The sequence below is a fragment of the Hypanus sabinus genome, chromosome 7 (assembly GCF_030144855.1).
Source record: "Hypanus sabinus isolate sHypSab1 chromosome 7, sHypSab1.hap1, whole genome shotgun sequence".
In the NCBI taxonomy this organism is placed as follows: domain Eukaryota; kingdom Metazoa; phylum Chordata; class Chondrichthyes; order Myliobatiformes; family Dasyatidae; genus Hypanus; species Hypanus sabinus.
In genome coordinates, this window is record NC_082712.1 from 97,431,214 (window position 1) to 97,444,277 (window position 13,064).

A 13,064-nucleotide genomic window follows, 5' to 3' on the forward strand; every position below is an offset into this window, starting at 1 on the left:
CAGTGTGGAGGGAGGGTCACTCTGTGTCTGACCCTGGGAGTGTGTGATGGGACAGTGTGGAGGGAGCTTAACTCTGTGTCTGACCCCGGGACTGTGTGATGGGACAGTGTGGAGGGAGCTTCACTCTGTGTCTGACCCTGGGAGTGTGTGATGGGACAGTGTGGAGGGAGATTCACTCTGTGTCTGACCCAGGGAGTGTGTGATGGGATGGTGTGGAAGGAGGGTCACTCTGTGTCTGACCCCGGGAGTGTGTGATGGGACGGTGTGGAGGGAGATTCACTCAGTGTCTGATCCCGGGAGTGTGTGATGGGACGGTGTGGAGGGAGATTCACTCTGTGTCTGACCCCGGGAGTGTGTGATGGGACGGTGTGGAGGGAGATTCACTCTGTGTCTGACCCCAGCAGTGTGTGATGGGACGGTGTGGAGGGAGATTCACTCTGTGTCTGACCCCAGCAGTGTGTGATGGGACGGTGTGGAGGGAGATTCACTCTGTGTCTGACCCCGGGAGTGTGTGATGAGACGGTGTGTAGGGAGATTCACTCTGTGTCTGACCCCGGGAGTGTGTGACGGTACGGTGTAGAGGGAGGGTCACTCTGTGACTGACTCTGGGAATGTGTGATTGGACGGTGTGGAGGGAGATTCACTCTGTGTCTGACCCCAGGAGTGTGTGATGGGACGGTGTGGAGATTCATGCTGTGTCTGACCTCAGGAGTGTGTGATGGGATGGTGTGAGGGATTTTCACTCTGTCTCTGACCCCGGGAGTGTGTGATGGGACGGTGTGAGGGAGTTTCACTCTGTGTCTGACCCCGGGAGTGTGTGATGGGACGGTGTGGAGGGAGATTCACTCTGTGCCTGACCCCGGGAGTGTGTGATGGGACGGTGTGGAGGGAGCTTCACTCTGTGTCTGACCCCGGGAGTGTGTGATGGGACAGTGTGGAGGGAGTTTCACTCTGTGTCTGACCCCGGGAGTGTGTGATGGGACAGTGTGGAGGGAGCTTCACTCTGTGTCTGACCCCGGGAGTGTGTGATGGGACAGTGTGGAGGGAGGGTCACTCTGTCTCTGACCCCGGGAGTGTGTGATGGGACGGTGTGGAGGGAGGGTCACTCTGTGTCTGACCCCGGGAGTGTGTGATGAGACGGTGTGGAGGGAGCTTTATTCTGTGTCTGACAGTGGAGAGTATATTGACTCCACCACCCAGGACATGCTCTCTTCTTGCTGCTTTCATCAGGTAGAAGGCACAAGAGCCTCAGGACTTGCACCACCACGTTCAGTAACAGTCATTACCCCCTCAACCACCAGGCTCTTGAACCAGAGGAGATATCTTCACTCGGAGTCACTTGCCTCATCATTTAAATGTCACATTACCAATGGATTCACTTTCAGAGATTTCTTCTCGTTTTTTTGATATTCATTATTATTAATTCTTTTTCCATTTGTTTCGTTCGTTGTGTTTTGCAGACTGGTTGAACGCCCAAGTTGGTACGTCTTTCATTGATTCTATTGTGGTTATTATTCTGTTGTGCACTTATTGAGAATGCTGACAGGAACATGAGTCTCGGGGTTGTACATGGTGACATAGAGGCACTGACAATAAATGTACTTTGAACTTTGCTTTCCAGTCCTGATCAAGTTCTCAACTCAAAATCTCAGTTACTATTTCCCCTCCATAGATGCTGCCTGACCTGCCGAGTTCCCCCAGCACTTTGTGTGTGTTACACAAAACACTGAGGCAGTGAGGGAGTGGATGGAACTGCCACCCCACAGTGCCAGAGACCCCAGTTCGATCCCAACCTCTGGTCTGGGTGAGGGTCAGGATAGATTGAGGGGGCAGCATGTCCTCCTACGGGCCAGGAAGACCCTCAGGCTGCTGTGGAGAAAAGTCAGATAAAGACAAAAGTACGCAGTGGTTGTCATAACATGGATAAATCTGGAATTGACGGACTCAGCAGTGTTTGCAGACAGCATGGGCGGGTGGAGTTGGAAATCAGATGTGACCTTCACAGTGGCAAGATGGTCTCGAGAGGCTGTATGTCTGCCTGGTCCTATTGCCAACAGGAGCGGACAGCCTACGGCAGGGGGAGCTGTCTGAAGCCCCAGATGCTCTCTGCCCTCCCCTCACACACGAGCACACCTGCATCCTGAGGGTTTCGGCTCATCCCCATGAACAGGAAGGTCAGGAGTCGAGCTCCTCACGGAGGAAATTACCCTGCCCTGTGCAGCGGAGAGTGGGGAGGAGACGAGGGCCTCAGTGATTGACAGACTGTCACTACCAGCATAGGGAGAGGGAGAGGGAGAGGGAGGGAGGGGAGAGGGGGAGAGGAAGGTGAGGGGGAGACAGACTGTCATTACCAGCATACAGAGAGCGACAGGGAGAGGGGGAGAGGAAGGTGAGGGGGAGAGGGAGGGAGGGGAGAGGAAGGCAAGGGGGAGAGGGAGACAAAAAACTGTGAGGAGACAGTCATTGCCAGCATACAGAGAGGGAGAAAGGAGAGGGAGGGAGGGGGGAGAGAGGAGAGGGAGGGAGGGGAGAGAGAGAGAGGGAGGGGGGAGAGGGGGAGAGGGAAGGTGAGGGGGAGAGGGAGACAGAAAACTGTGAGGAGACAGACTGTCATTACCTGCATACAGAGAGGGACAAGGAGAGGGAGAGAGGGGGAAGAAGGCGAGGGGGAGAGGGAGGAAGGGGAGAAGAAGGCGAGGGGGAGAGGGAGACAGAAAACTGTGAGGAGACAGTGTCATTGCCAGCATACAGAGAGGGAGAGAGGAGAGGGAGGGAGGGAGGGAGGGGAGAAAGAGAGAGGGAGAGGGGAGAGGGAGGGAGGGGGAGGGAGAGAGAGGGGGGAGGGGGAGAGGAAGGTGAGGGGGAGAGGGAGGGAGGGGAGAGGAAGGCGAGGGGGAGAGGGAGACAGAAAGAGGGAGACAGTGTCATTACCAGCATACAGAGAGGGAGAGAGAGGGAGGGAGGGGAGAGAGAGAGAGGGAGGGAGTGGGAGAGAGGGAGAGGGGAGAGAGAGAGGGGGAGGGGGGAGAGGGAGAGAGGGAAGGCGAGGGGGAGAGGGAGACAGAAAACTGTGAGGAGACAGACTGTCATTACCAGCATACAGAGAGGGAGAGAGGAGAGGGAGGGAGGGGGAGAGAAAGAGAGGGAGAGTGGAGAGGGAGGGAGGGGGAGAGAGAGAGAGGGAGAGGGGAGAGGGAGGGGTGGAGAGAGGGGAGAGGGAGGGAGGGGAGGGAGGGGGAGAGAGGGAGAGGGGAGAGGGAGGGAGGGGGAGAGAGAGAGGGAGAGGGGAGAGGGGGAGAAGAAGGCGAGGGGGAGAGGGAGACAGAAAACTGTGAGGAGACAGACTGTCATTACCAGCATACAGAGAGGGAGAGAGGAGAGGGAGGGAGGGGGAGAGAAAGAGAGGGAGAGTGGAGAGGGAGGGAGGGGGAGAGAGAGAGAGGGAGAGGGGAGAGGGAGGGGTGGAGAGAGGGGAGAGGGAGGGAGGGGAGGGAGGGGGAGAGAGGGAGAGGGGAGAGGGAGGGAGGGGGAGAGAGAGAGAGGGAGAGGGGAGAGGGGGAGAAGAAGGCGAGGGGGAGAGGGAGACAGAAAACTGTGAGGAGACAGACTGTCATTACCAGCATACAGAGAGGGAGGGAGGCTGAAATATACAACTGATAGACTAGAGACACAGACACAGAGAGACTCTGTTGTTCACTTTGAGAGCCACACATATCGAGAGGTGGAAGGGAAGACACACTGTCACACAGAGAGTGAAAGTGTTGGGAATCATGCGTCCAGGTATTCCCTATCTACAGGAAGCCACAGGCAATGCCGGCATTTCCTGCCAATCCCCAGTTGACCCTGAGAAGGTGGGGATGAGCTCCCCTCTTCAACTGCCCCTGCCTTGGTGAAGGTGGCTGTCAGAGGGACTTCCTGGATTTCAATACATTTCTCAGTCAGGTCAAGGTGTGACAGGGAGGGAACCTACGGGTGGTGGCGTTGCCTCTGCAAGCTTTGCCCCTCAAGCAGGGAAGATCAGAGATTGTCCCCTAAGTGTTGCTACTGTGTCTGTCTCCAGCACTCACCATGTAAAGAACAATCCCCCTCTCACCTTAAACCTCTGAGGCCCCCATCAGTCAGAGTCAACCATGGATGTTGTGTCCTAGCTGTCTAGACACACAAGTCAGGGCAGTACGATGTGGAGAGCAGGCTGCCCCTCTCCACTCACCGGATGAACCCAAAGGGATGGCAGAGACCGATACAGTTTGGTGCCAGAGTGCCGCAGGAGTTCTCAACTCAACGTAGATCTGCCTCGGGGACTTCAGCTGCGGACTCGTTCTCGGTGTTTACCCGCGAAGCTTTCCCATGAGTGGGTACAGCCACAAGGCAGCGGAGGCTTAAGGTCAGAGTTTAACTTGTAGGTGAATCAGAATCAGAACCAGTACACATTATTAAATTTGTTAACTTAGTGGCAGCAGTTCAATGCAATACGTGATGATTTAGAAAAACTTCAGAAATCGGATGGCAGAGGGGTAGAAACTGTTCCTGAATCACTGAGTGTGTGCCTTCGGGCTCCTTACCTCCTCCCTGATGGTAGCAATGAGAAGAGGCATGTCCTGGGTGATGGGGGTCCTTAATGATGGATGCTGGTTTTCTGAAGACATTTTGGGTCCTACAGAGGCTGCTACCCAAGATGGAGCTAAATAACTTTACAATTTTGTGTAGCCTCTTTTGATCCTGTGCAGTAGCACCCAGCCCCATACCAGACAGTGATGCAGTTTGTCAGAATGCTCTCCATGGTATGTCTAGAGGTTTCATAGTGTTTTAAGTAGCAAACCAAATCTCCTCAAACTCTAATGAAGTATAGCTGCTCTCTTGACTTCTTTATAGCTGCATCGATATGTTGGGACCAGGTTAGATCCTCAGAGATCTTGACACCCAGGAACTTGAAAATGCTCACTCTCTCTACTTCTGATCCCTCTATGAGGATCGGTATGTGTTCCTTCATCTTACCCTTCCTGAAGTCCACAATTAGCTCTTTCACCTTACTGACATTGAGTGCTAGGTTGTTGCTGTGACACTACTGCTATATCTCACTCCTGTATGCCTTCCCATCACCACCTGAAATTCTGACCACAGTAGTTGTATCAGCAGCAAATTTATAGATGGCATTTGAGCTATGCCTAGCCACACAGTCATGGGTATAGGGAGAGTGGAGCAGTGGCTAAGCACACACCCCTGAAATGCTCCAGTGTTGATCGTCAGCAAGGAGGAGATGTTATCACCGATCTGCACAGACTGTGACTTTCTGTTGGGAAGTCGATGAGGGTACAGAGGCCCAGGTTCTGTAACTTCTCAATCAGGATTGTGAGAATGATGGTATGAAATGCTGAGCTATAACCGATGAACTGCATCCTGACGTAGGTGTTTGTGTTGTCCAGGTGGTCTAAAGCCGTGTGGAGAGCCATTGAGATTGTGTCTGCCATTGACCTATTGTGGCGATAGGCAAATTGCAATGGGTCCAGGTCCTTGCTGAGGCAGGAGAGGCATGACCAACCTCTCAAAGCATTTCTTCACCATAGATGTGAGTGCTACTGGATGATAGTTGTTAAGTCTTCTTGAGCACTGGTGTAATTGTTGCCATTTTAAAGCAGGTGAGGACTTCTGACCGTAGCAGGGACAGGTTGAAAATGTCTTTACTTACACCCACCAGTTGATTGCTGCAAGTGTTCAGCAGCTTAGCAGGTACTCTATTGGAGCCTGTTGGGTTCACCCTCCTGACATTGGCCTCTGAGACAGAGGTCACAGGGTGCTTCAGGGATCCTCATAGCTGTGGTTTCATTCTCCCTTTCAAAGCGGACATTAAAGGTGTTAAGCTTGTCTGGGAGTGAATCATCGCTGCCGTTCATGATAAGCTGCCAACCACAGCTGACAGACCCCCTCTACCCAAAGCGATGGGTTTTAACGTGCCAATAACCCACCTTTGACCCTTCTCTCAGAAATGGCTCCGCTGGGCTTAGTAGCTAAGCCAGACGTGAGGGCCAGAATCTGGAGTTGGTTGTCAGAGGCTATATTAAATGCTCCCAATGGTGTGCGTTTCACTACCACCCCGGAAGCACCCTTACCCTATGCCCTCTGTTATCTGACATTTCTACCTCAGAAGCAAGATCGGCCATCTACTCTATCTAATTGCCAAATCATGTAGTAAACTCCCAGCTTTATACAACCATATAACAATTACAACACAAAAACAGGCCATCTCAGCCCTTCTAGTCCATGCCGAACGCTTACTCTCACCTAGTCCCACCGACCTGCACTCAGCCCATAACCCTCCATTCCTTTCCTGTCCATATACCTGTCCAATTTTACTTTAAATGACAAAATCGAACCTGCCTCTACCACTTCTACTGGAAGCTCGTTCCACACAGCTACCTCTCTCTGAGTAAAGAAATTCCCCCTTGTGTTACCCCTAAACTTTTGCCCCTTAACTCTCAAATCATGTCCTCTTGTTTGAATCTCCCCTACTCTCAATGGAAAAAGCCTATCCATGTCAACTCTATCTATCCCCCTCTTAATTTTAAATAGCTCTATCAAATCCCCCCTCAATCCACACAGCCAAGTTTCCCTGGGTCCCATACCTCTTGACTTCCTGAATGAGGCTAGCACGGGAATCTTACCAAAGTCCATACACACCACTGCTCAACCTTCAACTACATCCATCATCAGGGACCCCACCACCCAGGCCAGGCTCTCCTCTGGCTGCTGCCATCAGGAAGAAGGTACAGGAGCCTCAAGAGCCACTCCACTAGGTTCAGGAACAGTTACTACCCCTCCACCACCAGGCTCTTGATTAAAAGGGGATCACTTCGCTCAACTTCACTTACTCCATCACTGAAATGTTCCCGCAACCATTGGACTCACTTTCAAAGACTCTTCACCTCACGTTCTCGATATTTATTGCTTATTTCTTTGTATTATTGTTTCTTCTTTTTGCATTTGCACAGTTTGTGGTCTTCTGCACTTGGCTGATCTTGTTTTGATTCTGTTATCATTACTATTCTATAGATTTGCTGAGTATGCCCACAGGAAAATGAATCTCAGGGTTGTATACAGAAACATAGAAAACCTACAGCACAATACAGGTCCTTTGGCCCACAAAGCTGTGCCGAACATGTCCTTACTTTAGAAATAACCCAGGGTTACCCATAGCCCTATTTTTCTGAGCTCCATATACCTGTCCAAAAGTCTCTTAAAAGACCCTATCGTATCCGCCCCCACCAACGCCGCCGGCAGCCCATTCCACACACTCACCACTCTCTGAGTAAAAAACTTGCTCTTGACATCTCTCTGTCCCTACTCCCCAGCACCTTAAAACTGTCCCCTCTCATGTTAACCATGGTGACATATACGTACTTTGATCATAAAATTTACTTCAAATTTTGAACCACTACATATAGTCGAGGAACTGTATGGCTTAGGACATCAAGGGAGACAGTCACCCCTAAGAGTCAGGAGGCAGGTAGCTGGGTGACTGTCAGGAGAGGAAAGGGGAATAGACAGAATGAGCAGAGCACCCCTGTGGCCGTTACTATCAATAATAAGTATACCGTTTTGGATATTGTTGGTGGGTCGACCTACCAGGGACAAGTTGCAGTGGTTGTGTCTCTGGCACCGAGACTGGACCCTCAGCTCAGAAGGGAAGGAGGGAAAAGAGGAGAGCAGTAGTGATAGGGGATTCGATAGTTAGGGGGACAGATAAGAGGTTCTGTGGAAGAGATCTAGAATCTAGAATGGTCTGTTGCCTTCCTGGTGCCAGGGTCTGTGATATCTCGGATCGAGTTCTCAGTATTCTCAAGAGGGAGGGTGAGCAGCCGGATGTCGTGGTCCATGTAGGGACCAGTGACGTGGATAGGAAGGAGGAGGATTTCCTGCAAAGAGAGTTTAGGGAGTTAGGTGCAAAGTTGAAAGACAGGACCTCCAGGGTTGCAGTCTCAGGATTGTTACCCATGCCATGTGCTAGTGAGGCCAGAAATAGGAAGATAATGCAGCTAAATACGTGGCTAAGGAGATGGTGCAGGAGCTTCACATTTCTGGACAATTGAGCCTTGTTCCAGGGAAGGTGGGACCTGTTCCAATGGGACGGGTTGTACCTGAACTGGAGGGGGACTAACATCCTTTTGGGAATGTTTGCTAGTGCTGCTCCGGGGGGTTTAAACTAGATTTGCAGGGGGAGGGGAACCAGAGTGTTAGAGCAGATAGTGAGGTGGAGGAGGATGAAGGTCATGCGAGAGCTGCAAGTATAGTGCATGGAGTAAAGCCAGATCTAACATATAAAGAGGCTTTGAGGAAAGAGAAACAGAATAAAGGGTGTAAAGGTAGTAAGGTAGAAGGGCTAAAGTGTGTGTACTTCAATGCAAGAAGCATCAGGAACAAAGGTGATGAACAGGGTTGTTATCATGGATGACTTTAACTTCCCTAATATTGATTGGCACCTGATTAGTTCCAATAGTTTAGACGGGGCAGAGTTTGTTAAGTGTGTCCAGGATGGATTCCTGTCACAGTATGTTGACAGGCTGACAGGGGGAATGCCATACTAGATCTAGTATTAGGTAACAAACCGGGTCAGGTCACAGATCTCTCAGTGGGTGAGCATCTGGGAGACAGTGACCACCACTCCTTGGCCTTTAAAATTATCATGGAAAAGCATAGAATCAGAGAGGACAAGAAAATTTTTAATTGGGGAAGGGCAAATTATGAGACTATAAGGCTAGAACTTGCGAATGTGAATTGGGATGATGTTTTTGCAGGGAAAGGTACTATGGACATGTGGTCGATGTTTAGGTGTTGGGGATAAATTTGTCCCGGTGAGGAAGATAAAGAATGGTAGGATGAAGGAACCATGGGTGACAAATGAAGTGGAAAATTTGAAGAAGGCAGCATACATGAGGTTTAGGAAGCGAGGATCAGATGGGTCTATTGAGGAATATAGGGTAGCAAGAAAGGAGCTTAAGAAGGGGCTGAGGAGAGCAAGAAGGGGCCATGAGAAGGCCTTGGCGAGTAGGGTAAGGGAAAACCCCAAGGTATTCTTCAATTATGTGAGGAACAAAATGTTGACAGGAGTGAAGACAGGACCAATTAGAGATAAAAGTGGGAAGATGTGCCTAGAGGCTGTGGAAGTGAGCAAGGTCCTCAATGAATACTTCTCTTCGGTATTCACCAATGAGAGGGAACTTGATGACAGTGAGGACAATATGAGTGAGGTTGATGTTCTGGAGCATGTTGATATTAAGGGAGAGGAGGTGTTGGAGTTGTGAAAGTACATTAGAATGGAGAAGTCGCTGGGGCCTGACGGAATATTCCCCAGCCTGCTCCACGAGGTGAGGGAAGAGATTGCTGAGCTTCTGGCTAGGATCTTTATGTCCTTGTTGTCCACAGGAATGGTACTGGAGGATTGGAGAGAGGCGAATGTTGTCCCCTTGTTCAAAAAAGGTAGTAGGGATAGTCCAGGTAATTATAGACCAGTGAGCCTTACGTCTGTGGTGGAAAAGGTGCTTAGAAACAGAATCTATGGGCATTTAGAGAATCATGGTGTGATCAGGGACAGTCAGCATGGCTTTGTGTAGGGCAGATCGTGCTTAACAAGCCTGATAGAATTCTTTGAGGAGGTGACCAGGCATATAGATGAGGGGAGTGCAGTTGATGTGATCTACATGGATTTTAGTAAGGCATTTGACAAGGTTCCACACAGTAGGCTTATTTGTAAAGTCAGAAGGCATGGGATCCAGGAAAGTTTGGCCAGGTGGATTCAGAATTGGCTTACCTGCAGAAAGCAGAGGGTCATGGTGGAGGGAGTACATTCGGATTGGAGGGTTGTGACTAGTGGTGACCCACAAGGATCGGTTCTGGGACCTCTACTTTTCACAATTTTTATTAACGACCTGGATGTGGGGGTAGAAGGATGGGTTGCAAGTTTGCAGACGACACAAAGGTTGCTGGTGTTGTGGATAGTGTAGAGGATTGTCAAAGATTGCAGAGAGACATTGATAGGATGCAGAACTATGCTGAGAAGTGGCAGATGGAGTTCAATCCGGAGAAGTGTGAGGTGGTACACTTTGGAAGGACAAACTCCAAGGCAGAGTACAAAGTAAATGGCAGGATACTTGGTAGCGTGGAGGAGCAGAGGGATCTAGGGGTACATGTCCACAGATCCCTGAAAGAGAACAAAGAGAACAAAACTCGCTGGACTCGGCAATGGTCCCGGCAGATTGGAAAAATGCTAATGTAACTCCTTTATTTAAAAAGGGCAATAGTCAGAAGGCTGGGAATTATAGGCCAGTTAGCCTAACATCTGTGGTTGGCAAAATGTTGGAATCGATAATTAAGGAAACAGTAACAGGGTATTTGGATAAACATAGCTTAATAGGACAAAGTCAGCATGGCTTTACAAAAGGGAAGTCATGTTTGACAAATTTGTTGGAGTTCTTTGAGGACATAACATATAGGGTAGATAAAGGGGAACCAGTGGATGTGGTGTATTTGGACTTCCAAAAGTCATTTGACAAGGTGCCACACCAAAGATTATTACTTAAAGTAAAAAATCATGGGATTGGGGATAATATTCTTGCATGGGTGGAGGATTGGCTTTCTAACAGAAAACAGAGAGTTGGGATAAATGGTTTATTCTCAGACTGGCAGTTGGTGACTCGTGGTGTTCTGCAGGGGTCGGTGTTGGGACCCCAACTCTTTACAATCTATATTAATGATTTGGAGAAAGGGACTAAGTGCAACGTATCAAAGTTTGCTGATGACACAAAGATGGGAGGGAGTGTAATGAGTGCGGAGGACATTGAAACCCTGCAGGGGGACGTAGATAGGTTGAGTGATTGGGCAGACATTTGGCAAATGAAATATAATACTGACAAGTGTGAGGTCTTGCACTTTGGCAGGAAAAATAATAGAGCAAGTTATTATCTAAATGGAGAGAAACTGGAAAGTGCTTCTGTGCAAAGGGATCTGGGGGTCCTGGTGCAGGAAACACAAAAAGTTAGTATGCAAGTGCAGCAGGTGGTCAAGAAGGCCAATGGAATGCTGGCTTTTATTGCTAGGGGGATGGAGTATAAGAACAGGGAGGTCTTACTGCAGTTGTACCGGGTATTGGTGAAACCACACCTGGAGTACTGCGTGCAGTTCTGGTGTCCATATTTAAGAAAGGACATACTGGCTCTCAAGGCAGTGCAGAGAAGGTTCACTAGGTTAATTCCAGGGATGGGTGGGTTGATGTATGATGAGAGGTTGAGTAGATTGGGACTCTACTCATTGGAGTTCCGAAGAATGAGAGGCGATCTTATTGAAACATATAAGATAGTGAAGGGGCTTGATTGGGTGGATGCAGGGAGAATGTTCCCAATGATGGGTGAAACTAGGACTAGGGGGCATAATCTTAAAATAAGGGGATGCCATTCCAGGACTGAGATGAGGAGAAATTTCTTCACTCAGAGGGTAGTGGGGCTGTGGAATTTACTGCCCCAGAGAGCTGTGGAAGCTACTACACTCAATAAATTCAAAACGGAGATAGACATTTTCCTGGATAAAAATGGCATTAGGGGATACAGTGAGCGAGCAGGTAAGTGGACATGAGGCTAGGTTTAGATCAGCCATGTGATCTCCTGGGCCAGTTTTCGATAGCCTGGATGGGTTGGAGAGGAATTTTCCAGATTTTTTCTCCTCAATTGGCAAATCGTTTTTTTTTTCCCTGGGTGATCACATGGGTTTGGGCGGGATGAATAATAAAATAAAATGGGCAGCATGGTGCCCTGTTGGTTGGCACTGTTGCCTTGTGGGATTCAGTGATAACTGGAGTTAAGATTGGATCAGCCATGATCTTGTTGAATGGCGGAGCAGGCTTGAGGGGCCGATTGGCCTACTCCTGCTCCTATCTCTTATGTTCTTATGTTAAGAGAGATAGGAGAAAAGCAGTTGTGATTGTCTCACAGTCAGAATAGAGACAACCCCAAATTCCAGTGACAACAATAGCCAGATTCAAGTGGCCTGACATCTACTGTGAAAACTAAAAGTTTCTAAAGAAATACAGAAGCAACTGTACCGTAATTACAGGAAATTCACTCAGCAATTACAAGTCAAAGTCAATATCTATTTACTATTATTTTTCCTTTTGGTATTTTCACAGTTTGTTGTCTTTTTCACACTGGTTGGACGCCCGAGTTGGCGCCTCTTTCATTGATTCTCTCATGATTCTTATTCTGTTCTGGATTTACTGGGTCTGCCCACAGGAAAATGAATCTCAGGGTTGTATATGGTGACATATCTGTACTCTGGTAAAACGAAGCTTACATTGAACTCTGAAATATGTGACCATATTCTATCTTCAGATTCATTTTCTCGCGGGCATTCACAGTAAAATGTGTAAAGAAATACAATAGAATTTGTTAAAAAATGGAACATAAAGACTGAAAAATAACCGGTGTGCAAAGAAAGACAAACCGTGCAAATAAAAAATAACTAATACTGAGAACGAGTTGTCGAGTCCTTGAAAGTGAGTCTGGAGCTTGTGGAATCGGTTCAGAGTTGAGGCGAGTGAAGTTATCCACACCGGTTCAGGAGTCTGGGGGTTGAGGGGTAATCAGTGTTCCTGGTGGTGTGGGACCTAAGGCTCTGTACCTCCTGCCCGATGGTAGCAGTGAGGAGAGGGCCTGGTCTGGATGGTCAGGTGCTTTCCTGTGGCAGTAGATGTGCTCAGTGGTGGGGAGGGCTTTGCCCCGATGGACTGGGCTGCTCAGTAGAGCTTTCCATTCCTGGGCATTGGTGTTTCCGTATCAGACCGCGATGCGGCCGGTCAGGAGATTCTTCCCTGTGCATGTATAGAAGTTTGTCATAGTGTTAAACGACATGCCGCATCTACAAACTTCTCTGAAAGTAGAGCTACTGTCCTCTCCACGTCCACCTAGACCCTTTTTAGGCCTTTTGATATCCCGTAAGTTTCAATGATAACTCCCCTCATTCTTCTAAGCTCCAGCAGGTACAGACTCAGGGACATCGAATGGTCCAAACAGGTTAACCCTTTC

At 49.1% G+C, this 13,064-nt stretch overlaps 1 long non-coding RNA gene across 1 annotated transcript in view; it reads left to right on the forward strand.

Annotated features, from left to right (window-relative positions):
* LOC132396372 (uncharacterized) overlaps nt 1–1,586 on the forward strand; it is a 77,181-nt gene extending 75,595 nt beyond the window's left edge. The window contains exon 3 of the long non-coding RNA XR_009512965.1: nt 1,461–1,586. This is a non-coding gene — a long non-coding RNA (uncharacterized LOC132396372). The remainder of the gene's footprint in view (nt 1–1,460) is intronic.
* Nucleotides 1,587–13,064: the final 11,478 nt, after the last annotated feature.